This window comes from Typopeltis vanoorti, chromosome 15, assembly GCF_054136105.1.
Source record: "Typopeltis vanoorti isolate ZY-2024b chromosome 15, IOZ_Tvanoo_1.0, whole genome shotgun sequence".
Taxonomy (NCBI): domain Eukaryota; kingdom Metazoa; phylum Arthropoda; class Arachnida; order Uropygi; family Thelyphonidae; genus Typopeltis; species Typopeltis vanoorti.
This window is the reverse complement of record NC_143563.1, coordinates 56,011,178-56,026,746: the sequence shown is the minus strand read 5'-3', so window position 1 is coordinate 56,026,746 and position 15,569 is coordinate 56,011,178. Positions and strand designations below refer to the sequence as shown.

Here is a 15,569-nt window from a genome sequence, read left to right as displayed (position 1 = left end):
ATTTTCCTCTCTTCTACTGCTATTCTCTCCTCTTCTATCATTCCATAACTCTCTCTCTCTCTCATTTTCCTCTCTTCTACTGCTCCTATTCTCTCCTCTTCTATCATTCCATAACTCTCTCTCTCTCTCTCTCTCTCATTTTCCTCTCTTCTACTGCTATTCTCTCCTCTTCTATCATTCCCATAACTCTCTCTCTCTCATTTCCTCACTTCTACTGCTCCTATTCTCTCCTCTTCTATCATTCCCATAACTCTCTCTCATTTCCTCACTTCTACTGCTCCTATTCTCTCCTCTTCTATCATTCCCATAACTCTCATTTCCTCACTTCTACTGCTCCTATTCTCTCCTCTTCTATCATTCCCATAACTCTCATTTCCTCACTTCTACTGCTCCTATTCTCTCCTCTTCTATCATTCCCATAACTCTCTCATTTCCCCTCGTCTACTGCTCCTATTCTCTCCTCTTCTATCATTCCCATAACTCTCTCATTTCCCCTCGTCTACTGCTCCTATTCTCTCCTCTTCTATCATTCCCATAACTCTCTCATTTCCCCTCTTCTACTGCTCCTATTCTCTCCTCTTCTATCATTCCCGTAACTCTCTCATTTCCCCTCTTCTACTGCTCCTATTCTCTCCTCTTCTATCATTCCCATAACTCTCTCATTTCCCCTCTTCTACTGCTCCTATTCTCTCCTCTTCTATCATTCCCATAACTCTCTCATTTCCCCTCTTCTACTGCTCCTATTCTCTCCTCTTCTATCATTCCCATAACTCTCTCATTTCCCCTCTTCTACTGCTCCTATTCTCTCCTCTTCTATCATTCCCATAACTCTCTCATTTCCCCTCTTCTCTCCTCTTCTATCATTCCCATAACTCTCTCATTTCCCCTCTTCTACTGCTCCTATTCTCTCCTCTTCTATCATTCCCATAACTCTCTCATTTCCCCTCTTCTACTGCTCCTATTCTCTCCTCTTCTATCATTCCCATAACTCTCTCATTTCCCCTCTTCTACTGCTCCTATTCTCTCCTCTTCTATCATTCCCATAACTCTCTCATTTCCTCTCTTCTACTGCTCCTATTCTCTCCTCTTCTATCATTCCCATAACTCTCTCATTTCCTCTCTTCTACTGCTCCTCTTCTCTCCTCTTCTATCATTCCCATAACTCTCTCACTCCTACTTTGATTCGCCTTGCATTCATCCCTTCTATTCACCTAATCTCATCTTTATTACTTCTCATCTCATTTCCAAGACATTCCACCTCCCCTTTCAGCTCATCTATCTCTTTGCAAGTTAGCCACTCTTATTTGCCATTATCCTCCCAATCAAGACCATCTCCAAAAACTTCACAATCATTCAAGCCTTCCACACTCCCCACTCTTATTTTTTCATTCATATTTTGCTCCTTATTCTCATCTTCTATCACACTACTCGTCTCTTAAAATTCTCCCGTTCCCCCAACGCAACAAGGTCAGTTATCGTAATATTTAAGTCACTAAGTTCCTTCCATTACCTACATTTTGCACATATACGCACTCCCCTTCTATCACCCACCACATATCCAACTGCTGGGACGTATACATACCGCAAAATCATGTAGTATGTTATGCAAAATAGTCTTTAAATGGGGGAGGACTTGGTGACATGCCATTTGCAATTGGAGCTGCTGCTATCGCCATCATTCAAATTGTGCCGGGAGGACTTGGTGACATGCCATTTGCAATTGGAGCTGCTGCTATCGCCATCATTCAAATTGTGCCGAGGAACTACTACAACTAAACGCTAAATACTATGTTACATGCTGTACTGCAAGCTAATTTACTTATGTAATACTTTAAGTATAAACTATATTTAACTATACTAAATAACGAAAACTTATCTTCGTTTCAACCACAGATGTGACCGACTCTGACCCCGCCTTCTCAGTAACCCAAAAATAACACAATATAAACAACTAAATTCCAAAAGCAGCACCACTAAAGAACACTTGTATTACTGAGAAAAAATGTAACACAATTCGCAACAAGTCACTATACATCGTTTAAAAGCACTTTTTTTTTTGAACACATCTCAAATCCACCACCTCGTTCTTCAGCGATTCTAGCACCACTCCAAAATATTTAATGCCAGTAGCACCAAGGGTTCCTAGGTGGTCACCTCCCAAGAACTAACTGGGCTCAGGTTTGCTTAACTTCAGTGATCAGACGAGAACTGGTGCTTTCAAACCGATCAGGCAGCAGACCAGATCTGTTTGAAAGCACCAGTTGGAAATAACTGTTATTATATTTATAAAAAGTTAATGATATTCTTAATTGTAATTCTAAATTAAAACTTTATAAAACAATTATGAGACCTGCAACAACATATGGAATGTGAAATGTGGCCATTAACACAAAAAAATAAAAACAGACTGAGAATCTTTGAAAGAAGAAAATAGAATATGGAGAATTAGAACAAATAATGAACTTGAACAACTAATTAATGGTGAAGATATAGTGAGATATATAAAGACACAAAGAACAACTGGTTGGAGCATATAGAGAGAATGGAAAAAGATAGAGGAGTTAAAAAAATATTTGAATGGAAACCATTAGGACAAAGGAAGATAGGTAGATCAAGAAAAAAATGGAGTGATGTACAAAAAAATCTTACAACTTTGAAAGTTAAGAATTGGAAGAATATTACATAGAAAAGAAAAGAGTGGCTAGAAATGGTTTTGCAAGCTAAAACTCAAAGAGTTGCAAAGCTAGAAGAAGTCTTGTGTGAGAGTTACGAAGTACATTCAAGGAAACTAGAATGTTAGGGGAGGGGATGCAGGTGAGTGTGGGTACAGACAACTTACAGATTAGTAAGTGGGATAGTGATCACATGATGCAAAATGTAGCACCCCAGAATGCTACATTGTGGGATGAAAGGGTATTACAGTTTATGTATACTAATGCCTGAAGTATCTCAAACAAGGATGAGAAGTTTTTCGCATTGGTTAGAACAACTTGTAAAAAAGTTGTGCGAATTAGTGAGACGTGGTTGACCAAGAATATGGTCACAGGAATAGAATGCAAGGGATATAGTGTCTTCAGAGAGAACAAATAGAACAGGACAGGGGAGAGGTTTTGCTAATGATAGCAGATGAATTAAAAGGCAAAAAGAGTAGTACATCAGGAGATATGGATTCAGAGAGCAGCTCATTTGAGACTATCTGGTGCGAGATAGAGGTCAACAAGACTAAATATGTAATTGCTGCTATTATTTGTAGGGATATAAGGGTGAATGTAGATAACATACACTTGCAAATTAGCATGAGTACAGGTATAGTAATTATTATGAGGTATTTCAACTATAGAGACATAGATTGGGAGAAGGAATAGTCACAGACAAGGAAGGAAATGGAATTTATATAGCTGCTGATAAGTGTGCTGGATCTGAATATTGCATCAGAGAACTTAACACTAACCAATCTAGCTATGCTGTCTCAACTTGGAGAAAGTGATCATATAATAATCTTGACTAATAATCTTCCAGGAAAAGACTATAGTCTTTTCCTGGAAGATTATAGATATGCAAAATTGCCTATTAAGAAGGTATATATGTAGAATTACTATATATAAGTAGAATATGTGGATGAATAGCTTCATTAACCAAGAGTTGTACACACAAAAAAGCTGTGGAGGGATTATAAAGAAAAAGGTGATCAGCATGCCCACAAGCAGTATAAGGCACAGGCAAGAAGGGTGACCAGTATGGTAAGGAAAGCCAAAGCTAACCACGAGAGAAAGCTAGCTGATGAGGCCAAAAGAAACCCAAAGGAGTTCTTTTGCTATGTGGAAAGTAAAAGGAGGAATAACTATAGAAGGATCACTTTAAAAAGTGCCGATAGTGGGGAGGTAACAGAACCAAACCAAATCTGAATTACTGAGTAAGCATTTTGAAGGAGGTGTACCATCTAGATGGTGACATTGTAATGCCAGATGTAACATTGACTGATAGGAGAACAGAGCTTGAAGAAATGAAGTTGCTTGAAATATTGCAAAACCTCAGTACAAAATAGCCATAGGATTAAATGGCATATTGTCCAGTGTATTATGAGAATGTGCAAGAGACTACAGCTCCAAAGCTAACTAAGAGAGAGAGCTAGCTGATGAGGCCAAAAGAAACCCAAAGGAGTTCTTTTGCTATGTGGAAAGTAAAAGGAGGAATAACTATAGAAGGATCACTTTAAAAAGTGCTGATAGTGGGAGGTAACAGAACCAAACCAAATCTGAATCACTGAGTAAGCATTTTGAAGGAGGTGTAACATCTAGATCAGGAGTTGCCAAAGTTATTTGCCTGTCGATCCCTTCAAGCGTTTCTTGACTTCTTATCGACCCCCTATATTTTACTATTACGTAATTATAATACGACAAGCAAAAAAAAAAAAAAAAGTGCGAGTTTTTAGATTGTTTATTTCAGAGTTACAGTGTTTACTGTATGTATAATATAGTATATATATATTATTATATTACTATTACTACTATCACTAGTAATATCACTGATATTACTAGTGATATTAATAAACTACTGGTATTAATATCACTGGTATTACTACCAGCACTGCTCAACTCTTCAACACAGAGAAGTTTAGTTCGTGAATGAATAACGATTGAATTATAATATGTATGTTGATGAATTTTAGAACATTAACGCTCGCTTGTATGTCGATGCGCAAAAACGAGACTGGGATCGAATGCTTGTATCAGTAAATAAGAACCACGCACATATCGCAATCTCGCTCCCACTGCGCTGGTCGGCAGGAACCACCAACATCTGTTTATTGGTAAATATGTCATTTTGGCCTACTTGATTGGCCTCAGTAACTATTTTCATGACCTTACTCCATCTTACACGATTCACTCTTAATTGCATTGTCATTACCTCCATGTCTTTTGTCATGGAGGTAATCCAAGTTAACCGAATTAAATATTACCCATACAATGATGTCTTATTTTTCTGTCAACCCACAATCGACCCCTGAGTCTGAATCGACCCCCCCTGGGGTCGATATCGACCCCTTTGGTGACCACTGACCTAGATTGTGAAAGTGTAATGCCAGATGTGACATTGACTGATAGGAGAACAGAGCTTGAAGAAATGAAGTTGCTTGAAATATTGCAAAACCTCAGTACAAAATAGCCATAGGATTAAATGGCATATTGTCCAGTGTATTATGAGAATGTGCAAGAGACTTATCAGCTCCTATGACTAAACTGTTTAATTTAAGCCTCTGTAGTTGGAAGGTGCCAATGGAATGGAAGAAAGACAAAATAGATCCATTGCATAAAGGAGGGTCCAAGATAGAAGTAGCAAATTATAGGCCAATCAGCATCTCAATTTCTTCAGTTAAGGTACTGAAGAAATTGGTAAAAGTCAGAATTCAGGACTGGATGGATAGGAATATGATACTCTCTAAGGGACAACATAGTTTTGTGAAAGGTAGATCTTGCCTTAGTAATTTGCTTACTTTTTATAATCAAGTGACAATGGAGTTGGATAAGGAAAATGGCTACTGAGTGATACTGATACTTTACAAAAACATTTGACAATATTCCATGTAGAACTCTACTGCATAAACCAGAGGAGCAAAATGGAATGGACACAAATCTGGCTGATAGATCAAAGAGTGGTTTATGGAGGAGTTGAGTCCAGGATAAGGCAAGTGAGGAGTAGTGGACCATAGGGCTCAGTACTTGGCCTTCTGTTGTTTAATTTGTATATCAATGATAGAGGAAATGATTTGAAAGGAAATATTCAACTGTTTGCAGATGGTGCTGAACCAGGAAGTGCAATGGTAAATGATGGTAATGCAGAGATTCTGTAGGAAGACTTAAATAGACTAGCAGTATGGCAAAGGTAAATGGCTGCCAGTTTAATGTGGCCAAGTGTAAGGTGATGGGAAGAGATCAGAAACTGTGTACTACATTGACAGAACTGAACTGTAGGAAACTGAAAAGGCCAAGGACTTGGGTGTGATTATGAACAGGGAGTCCAAGTTTAGAAAGTATATTGTGAAGGTAACCAAAAGAGCACATCAGATTATGTAGTTGTTCAAGAGCACATTAAAAAGTAGGGATAGAGAGATTATTATTCCTTTAACATGTTCATTGCCAAGCTGAAAATTGGAATTTCGTGTGGTGGCCAAAATTTTTTTTTACTTGATAGCAACGTCCATGCGATAAAGCGTGATCGGCCGCCTGGTGAGGACTCACATCACGCGATATCGCGTAATTGGCAATGAACGTTTTGGTGAGGCTTTAATAATGCCACATCTGGATTACTGCACACAGATCTAGACTCCTGGATTCTGTGGTGATGAAGTTGTGGAGAGGATCTATAGACAAGTGACAAAGTTTGTGGAAAGCTCCCAATGAAAGTAGGTGGACAATCTGCAGGCTTCAAAAATTAGCTGATAGATGAAAAAGAGGAAAGATAAATTTCAGTTATTAAATTGAAGGGTTTTGTAGGCTTGACATTGAAGACTTTTTTCAGTATATTATTATTATTATTTCCCAAGACCTCATGGAGTCAAAGACTCATCTGGGAGGGCCTTTTATCACACACACATCTCATCATACCGTGTCTTAAACACACTCAAACTCTTTGCAGACACCACACTCTCAGGCAAGGCATTCCAATCATTCACAACTCTGCACGAAAAAAACCTGCCTCTCCCATACTCACACCCTCTTTATACAGTTTCCAGGGATGACCTCTGGTTCTCCCCTGATCTCCCACTATTCTCTGTAGAACTTCTCCACCATTGATCTTATAACAACCCCTTACCAACTTGTAGGTCTCTATCATATCTCCCCTCTTCCTTCTCTCCACCAGACTCTGCAAATTATATCTTCTCAATCTTTCCTCATACTCAACATTCCAGAGGTCAGAAACTACCTTAGTCAGTCGCCTTTGGACCCTTTCCAACATCTCTTCATCCTTCTGAAAACCCGGTGACCAAATCTGGGCACAATAGTCCCTGTGTGGCCTAATCAAAGCCTTATACAATGGAACAAGAATCTCCCTACTTCTACACGTCAGTGTCCTCTGCATCATTCCCAGAATATGGCAAGAAGGAAGAGAACAAGTGGTTACCAGTGAAAGTAATGTACAAGTGTGGTTAGCAAGGGTGTTAGGACCTTTTTTTGTGCTTGGAGGGTGGTGAATGGGTTGCCAGAAGTGGGTGCATCAGTGAATGAGTTTAAGGAGAAGTATGATAGGTATTGTGTAAATGATGGGTAATGTGTGAATAAATGGATCTTATACAATGAGTCTTCTGACTCCATGGAGATACCTTAATCATAATGTCACTTAAGGGTCAAAGCCAAATAACTGGGAGGAGACTTTTTTTTACATCTCCTTTAATCTCCCAACCGGCCAGGATGTATATATTCGTCCAGATAAATATGGATACGATTCTGTAACACCTATTGAATAACATGGATAAGAAGTAAAAGTTGGTCACTATTTCATCCTCCTCGGCCGGTAGAGAGGTTAAGGAATGCAGAGAATTGACTGGGCTTCTTCACTAATGTCCAATCCTCGTGTTCAAGTGGTGCATCCCATCAGTGTGTGTCTACTGAGCACTGAACAAATAAGGATGCATTGGCAATTTCTGACTTAGCCAGCCAAAGTGTACTCTCTACTGGCTTAAATCACAAATAAAATAATGATACAACATGATGAGGTTTCATGACAGCTGTCAACCAACATGAAATCTCATTTAACTGGGAATTGCCAGATTAAATAAGACTCTTCCCACTACTTTCATCAGGGAACAAGGGCGAGCAGTGAAAATTCAGCTACTGGAACAGACTCAAGCTCAACATCTAAAAGAAGAAGAACAAACCAAATGTTAGAAGAACTGAAGATAACAACATGCAATATGATGAGTATTAATGGAAAGGAAATCAAGATTGCAGAACTGAAAAGTATCACACGGACATAATTGTCATCCCTGAAACAAAAAAGACAAAAACAGATGAGATCTTACTAAACAAGTACAGGATGTTATATTCAGACAATAATGATTAAAGAAAAGGAGTAATGATAGCATTTATCACCAAACATGATGATAAACTCCTCGATTGGAAGTCAGTTTCAAGTAGAAATGTGGAAGAACTTCAGAATGGAGAAATGGACAATGAAACTTATTTGTGCCTATGGTCCCACAGAAGTTTCTCCTAAGGAAGAAATGGAGGAATTTTACAAGTCACTACAGTGGGAAGCTGACATAAAGAAAATGAAAAAGTACTTGTTGGAGATTGAATCTGCAGAGCAGGAAGTGAATCAGAGCAAGCATACAGAAATGTTTCGGGAAAATTTGGAGAAAAGGACAAAAGCTGTTAATAATAATGGTAAATATCTGCTGGATTTCTGCTCAGGATACAGACTAGTGGAAGTTGTGTAAGAGGATCATTACTAACACTGTGTTCGAACATAAAGATGCGTACAAGTTCACATTGAGAGAAGACAAGAAATAAGAAAGTCTCATTGACTATGTTATTGTTGATAGTGATATCTTTATGCTGGAAGAATGTACAGAGGTGAAATCAGAAATGACCATCATTTAGTTTTAAGTAGGATAAAATAGAGTATCATATTTAAAAAAATATATTTTAAAAAAAATCCAGCAAATATTTCCCAGTATGTAAAAAAAAAAGTTTTTAAAAGAATTAAAAGTTGAGAAGCTTTCATGGGTAAACTGTAAGCTCAACTAAACAAACATGATTGAAAAAAAGAATGAAACAGATCAAAAACGAGAACCAAACCTTGGAATGTTAGTGGCAAACTCTGAAGAAAACTCAGTGTTTTCTTCAGAGTTTTCAAGGATAGAAAAATAAGAACACCAAGGTAGAAGAAAGCATGCTGGAAGTTCCTAGCAAATAAAGTTTGCAGATTCCCTATAAGAATTCAGGGGGGGGGGGGAAAGTAAGAGAGCTAAGTTATGTGTGATCTCATAACTCAAAGTCATCTCATAACAAAAGTCATGAGGATGACTTTGGTAAGAATATAGACGGTAAATATCAAGAAGGTGGCAAAATATTTTGGAGGCTATAGAAAAAGCTTAGAAATGGTGGAAAGAGTACTGCAAAAGGAATCAGAGACGATAAAGGTGACATGAAAACTGAAGACAGATATTCTAGATGTCTGGAGTAATTACTTCAAAAGACTTAAAATAAAACAAGCAGTGACAGAAACCTTAGTAGAAAATATTCAAGAGACTTGAGGTAGAAAATGCCATCAAAAACTTGAAATGTGAAAGACAGCTAGATTAGATATTTGACCATAAAATGCTCAAATATGGAAGTATAAAGTTTTGTAGTGGCTACATTGCATAATTCAGAGGGTCTGGTCAGAAGATTGAATTCCAGATGATCAGATTAGAGAGGCTCCCATCTAGAAAAAAAGGGAATAAATCTGAATGAGAATTACTGAAGAAACTTTCAGTTTCTGGAAAATTGTGGAAGAGAAACTGGGAAAAGAACAAGCTAGATTCAGGCCAAACAGAGGTTGTCAGGATTTGATTTTCACTTTGTGAAAATATAGTTCCCATCATACGCCAGTTGAATTTATATGCAATAAGAGAGAAATTAGCCAAAATCATAGGAATATGACAAATTAATAAAAAAATTCAACATTAGTTCGATCACACTGCCATCTAACAGCATAATGTTGAAACACTGTATAAATCAGGTATGCTATGTTAATCAATCGCTTTATCAATCACTGTGTTAAATTATGCCACATATAACGATATTTACTTAAATACACTCAAATAGCTTGATCTGGAAAAAGCACAACAATAATAACAGGGTGCCCAGGGAATAGCTTTTCAAACACTACAGTTATATGGAGTAAATGGAACATTATTATTCAGGACAATACATAGTATATATTTAAGTTGTACTTCAGCAGTTAGAAATGGAGGAAATACAAGAAGAGGGAATAAAAATCAGGTGTAATACAAAGATGCACATAATTTCCACTCTTATTCATCATCTATATGGATCACATTATGAAAGAAAGTGGCATTGAACATGATATCAGAATTGGAGAACTTAGCTCTTTGCTTTATGCAGATGTTGTTGTACTCATAAACACAACCAGTGCAAGTCTTCAGGATTCTCCAACTAAATTGAACAACAGCTGTAACAAGTTCGGCATGAAAATCAAAAAGCAATAAAAAGACAAACTGAAAATAGGCAGGAACATAAAAAACTACAGCTGCATTCTGAATGGAGAGCCTATAGAAAAAGTAAAATATTTCAGCTATTTACACACAGTTTTTTTTTAGTGAAGATGGCAAGTTAAATTTGGAAATAGACAACAGAATAAGCAAAGCTGATGTGGTGAGGAGTTGGCTCCATAAATTTACATGGAATAAGAGAGCAATTAGCCAAAATACTAAACTAGCAGTCTACAATACACTGTTCAAGTCAGTTTTAAGTTATAGATCTGAGAGTTGGGTTAAAAATAAAATCCTTGATCAAAGATTAGATACTACAGATGTGAGAGTTATTAGAAAAATTAGGGACCTGAACAAATGGCAGAATCATATTAAAAATGAAGATATTAAGAAGGAACTTGGCATTATTTACATTCAAGAATGTGTGAGCATGGCTAATCTAAGGTGGTCACTTAAACAGAATGGGATAGGAAATGTTAGTAAAACAGATGTTTGATGCCAAGATGGCAGGAAAAGGACCAAAAAGAAGACCAAGGTCTAAGTGGATTGATTCAGCCAGAAGTTCCTTGGAGAGCTTACAAGTAATTGACGAATCTGGAGGAAAATTGTTGATAGGAGACTTAATAATATAAACTTAAACATGTAGTGCTTTAATAAGCAGAACATCCTTTGAAGGTACATATCAGGAAATTGATGATGAAGATAACATATATATATGACATATGCATGTTTGCACTGCTCAATACAGGTGGATCATCAATCCTCAGTAAGAAAGAATGTGTAAGATGACCTATGTAGGCTGGATTGTCTATAGTTAATTTTGGGCTTGATCTCATGCAATTTGTGTTACTTCCTGCCAGGATAACAGCTACCAATTGATTATATGCTTTTTAAACTAAATGTAGTTTCTTTGGGAGATTGAAAAACTGCATGTGTTCATCAGTTTCCTCAATTCAAATGGCAATCAGGAACAGGCAAACATCCAGATTAGCTGCCTTAATTTGAGATTAATTGTAGAATTTGGTACAATATATATCTCTGAATTTTGTGCTAAAGCAAACTGTATGCTATGCAGCTCAGTAGGTGGTTACTACATACAGATGGAGACAATGATATTAGAAAAAACAGTAGTAGGGGAAAAAAAAAATTAGCATTCCCAACTTAACTGAGATCTCAAACCATGAGTATAGAATGGTAAGAAATCAGAGTATTGCACTATACTCTGTATGTTAAAGGGCTGCTGATACAAGCAGCTATCTACCACACAGAGATAGTTGAAAGTTTATTTTTCACTTGGTCAGACTATAATAAATTTAGTTTAATCCTTTATCCAAGTGTGTGCAAACAAAGTTTGCACCTGAAAGTATCTTCAGGACTGGGGTAAAGTGATACAACACCAGGCAACTCCTTGCAAAGGTGGAGCAAGCTACCAACACTCTTATCTCAGTATCTCCCATAATGCAAAACACATCTCCTTGCAGATATGTATAATCTTATGCATTAACCACCTTACCGGCCGTTATGGACCAAATACGCATCTGCATACGCTTCGTATCCATCATATATTTCATTGTTATAACAATGGTATTACACTTTTAATAAGCACTTCGCATCCATGATAACGTGAACGTCTATAGACGTCTTGGCCGGTAGCGTGGTTAAGGGAAGGGCCACTACCCAGACTATTTTCGACCTTTATTGAGGTCTTTTCAGTGGGAGCCAGGCCCAAGTGGAGATACCAGGCAGAAGCATTAGCAAGGTCATCTCCTCTTATAGGAGCTGCCAAACAGTGTGCCACCTTTTTATTAAATTACCCTGGATTTAGAGAAAGATGTTGAAAGTTTATTTTTCACTTGGTCAGACTATAATAAATTTAGTTTAATCCTTTATCCAAGTGTGTGCAAACAAAGTTTGCGCCTGAAAATATCTTGAGGTCTGCGGTAAAGTGGTACACCTGGTATCTCCACTTGGGCCTGGCTCCCACTGAAGAGACCTCAATAAAGGTCGAAACTAGTCTGGGTAGTGGCCCTTCCCTTAATGCATAACATTATACATATCTGCAAGATGTGTTTTGCATTATGGGAGATACTGAGATACGAGTGTTGGTAGCTTGCTCCACCTTTGCAAGGAGTTGCCCGGTGTTGTACCACTTTACCCCAGTCCTGAAGATACTTTCAGGCGCAAACTTTGTTTGCACACACTTGGTAAAGGATTAAACTAAATTTATTACACACAGAGATCAAGTAAACAATTCCTTGGCTAGCACATTGAGAATCAACATGATAGAATATAAACTTCCGATAATGGAAAAGGTTCATACCGGGTGTAGGACACCATCCAAAGTAACCTGTCTACATTACTGTAGACAGCATAACCTACACTCAGTATGGAAGTTTTCCAATTATGCAAAGTTTGTATATCATGCTTAACTAAGGACAAATGGCAGTCTGATACTAGATATAGAAGAAGGGTTTTATTTTTAGGGCATAGTTAAGTAACAACTGCTTCCATTGAAGAGAGAAAGCAGATTATTCATTTGTTTTGACATAAAGGCTTGAAATGAGTGATTTGAGAAATCCACCAATCAAGCTCGACTTTGTTGGTGCACTAATCAAGTCACCCAATAATCAAGCTCTCAGATGATTATGACTCACTCACAGCTGACACACATTTATCAACTAATTTAATTGATAATCAATTAAGAAAATTAAGTGCAAGAAATGTAAGCTTTTTTTTGTCAAAAATTAGTTCAAGGAATTTGGTTTCTAATGATACTGGAATGACAGTTGGCAATAAATAGTTTTAATGGAAAAGTACTAGACATGTGCACTAGACATTAAAATAACTTTCACGGCTTACACATGTAACAAAAATTATATTCAAAACCTCCAATATATGTCATCCAACTTTACACGGATATTGTCAGGGAGACAAACTTAACTATATTCAAAACATCATGCAAATTATGGAAACAACTACCATGTTAGAGTAAAACTTTAGTTTAATATAAACCAAAATATTGGTTTTGGTTCCTTAAAGGAACCTCAAAACCAAACTCCTAGAACTCACTTTTGACAAGAAGCTTACATTTCTTGCATTTAATTTTCTTAAATTTTTGTTTATATTAAATTAAATTTTTATTTAGTTTAATATAAACTCAACTTGCTGTGTCCTCAACTACTCTGAGGACACAGCAAGCTGGTGTCCTCAGAGTAGTTGTTTCCATCATTTGCATGATTTATTCTGATCACCATGTAAGCGTGAAGGAAAGGATATTCAAAACATGAATCAAAATAATGAGTCATAAATCATGCATATATTATTTCTGTCTCAGTTGCAGCTGAAATATGACTTCAAAAGGAGCAATTGTAGAAAATTGTGTAGATAAAAATAATTTAAAATTAAATTAATAATTATTAAAAAAACATATAATAAATTATATTATATATAAATAAAAATATAAAAAATATATTATAAAGACAGCTGTTGCAGAATGTGTGGTGGAGATACTCAATGAGCAGTTCATAAAAAAGTCTTTCAATCTTGTGAATGTGACTTCATGGAGAGCAGTTGATGATGGGAAGAGACTGACTGTAAATGAGCAAGAGGTATATGGGGAGTTGAGTAAACTAGATGTTACTAAGGCTGTGGGACTTGATAATATATCACCACGTATTCTGAAGGAATGCGTCAGGGAATTGACACCTGCCTTGACATATTTTTTTAATACAAGTCCTGCACTCAGTCAAGTTCCTAAGGAGTGGAAGGATGGCAAGATTGTGCCACTTCATAAAGGAGGTGATCGAACTCAAGCATCAAACTATAGGCCTATCTGTGTGTCAGGTGTTGCGGTTAAGTTGTTGGAGAAGCTTGTGAGAACTAGGATCCAGAGTTGGGTTGACAATAATGGTATTATCTTTGATGAACAGCATGGATTTCCTAAATGGAGCTCCTGTTTTAGTAATCTACTTACTCATTACAATAAAGTGACTGCTTCCTTGGACAGAGGAGAAGGATACACAGTAATATACTTGGATTTCGCAAAGGCTTTTGATACCTCATGATAAGTTGATGGTCAAACTAGAGCAGATGGGGTTGGATATTAGACTAGTGCATTTGGATTGGAAACTAGCTATCTGATAGGTATCAACAAGTTATGTATGGGGGAGCAATATCCAGGAAAAGGAAAGTCACTAGTGGAGTGCCTCAGGGGTCTGTTTTAGGTCCATTACTGTTTAACTTGTATATTAATGATATTGGTGAAGATTGGATGGAGATATTCAGTTGTTTGCAGATGATGCGAAGTTGGGATGAACCATGAAGAGTAGTGAAGATGTTGTGGCCTTACAGGAATATTTGGATGATTGGGCACGGAAATGGGGATGCGAGTACAATGTTGCAAAATGTGAGGTTTTAAAATTTGGAAAACAAAGATGGGATGCAGAATTTATACTTGGTGAGGATATATTGTTGGAGGCGGAAGAAATAAGAGATCTGAGAGTGATAGTGGATAAGGATCTGAAATTTAGGGGACACAGACAAAATTGTGCAGACAACACAAAGGTTTCTGGGAATGATGCGGAGGACACTGACGTGTAGAAGTAGGGAGATTCTTGTTCCGTTGTATAAGGCTTTGATTAGGCCACACATGGACTATTGTGCCCAGATTTGGTTACCTGGTTTTCAGAAGGATGAAGAGATGTTGGAAAGGGTCCAAAGGCAACTAACTAAGGTAGTTTCTGACCTCTGGAATGTCAAGTATGAGGAAAGATTGAGAAGATGTAATTTGCAGAGTCTGGTGGACAGGAGGAAGAGGGGGAGATATGATAGAGACCTACAAGTTGGTAAGCGGTTGTTAGGATTAATGCTGGAGAAGTTCTACATAAAATAGTGGGAGATAGGGGGAGAACCAGAGGTCATCTCTGGAAACTGTATAAAGAGGGTGTGAGTAGGGGAGTGAGTGAGAGGCAGGTTTTTTTCGTGCAGAGTTGTGAATGATTGGAATGCCTTGCCTGAGAATGTGGTGTCTGCAAGGAGTTTGAATGTGTTTAAGACACTGTATGATGAGCTGTGTGTGTGATAAAAGGACCTCCCAGATGAGTCTTTGACTCCATGAGGTCTTGGAGTAATAATAATAATAATAATAATAATTAAAAAAACTAATGAACAATAGTGATCACTTCCCAAAACTCTGATACTGGAATAAAATAAACTTGTATTCCTGTATTAAGTTCACTACTGAATGAATCCAATAACCAACTATTCTTTTTGGATACCTTAATAATTCATAATCCCATATGCAATGTTGAATCTTCAGTTTATTGCCAACCTTTACTGGCAGATACATTCACTC

The 15,569-nt window shown here is 37.3% G+C and overlaps 1 pseudogene; it reads right to left on the bottom strand.

The window, feature by feature from the left end:
- Positions 1-2,121: 2,121 nt before the first annotated feature.
- Positions 2,122-2,239, bottom strand: LOC150098774 (5S ribosomal RNA; annotated as a pseudogene).
- Between the last annotated feature and the right edge of the window lie 13,330 nt (positions 2,240-15,569).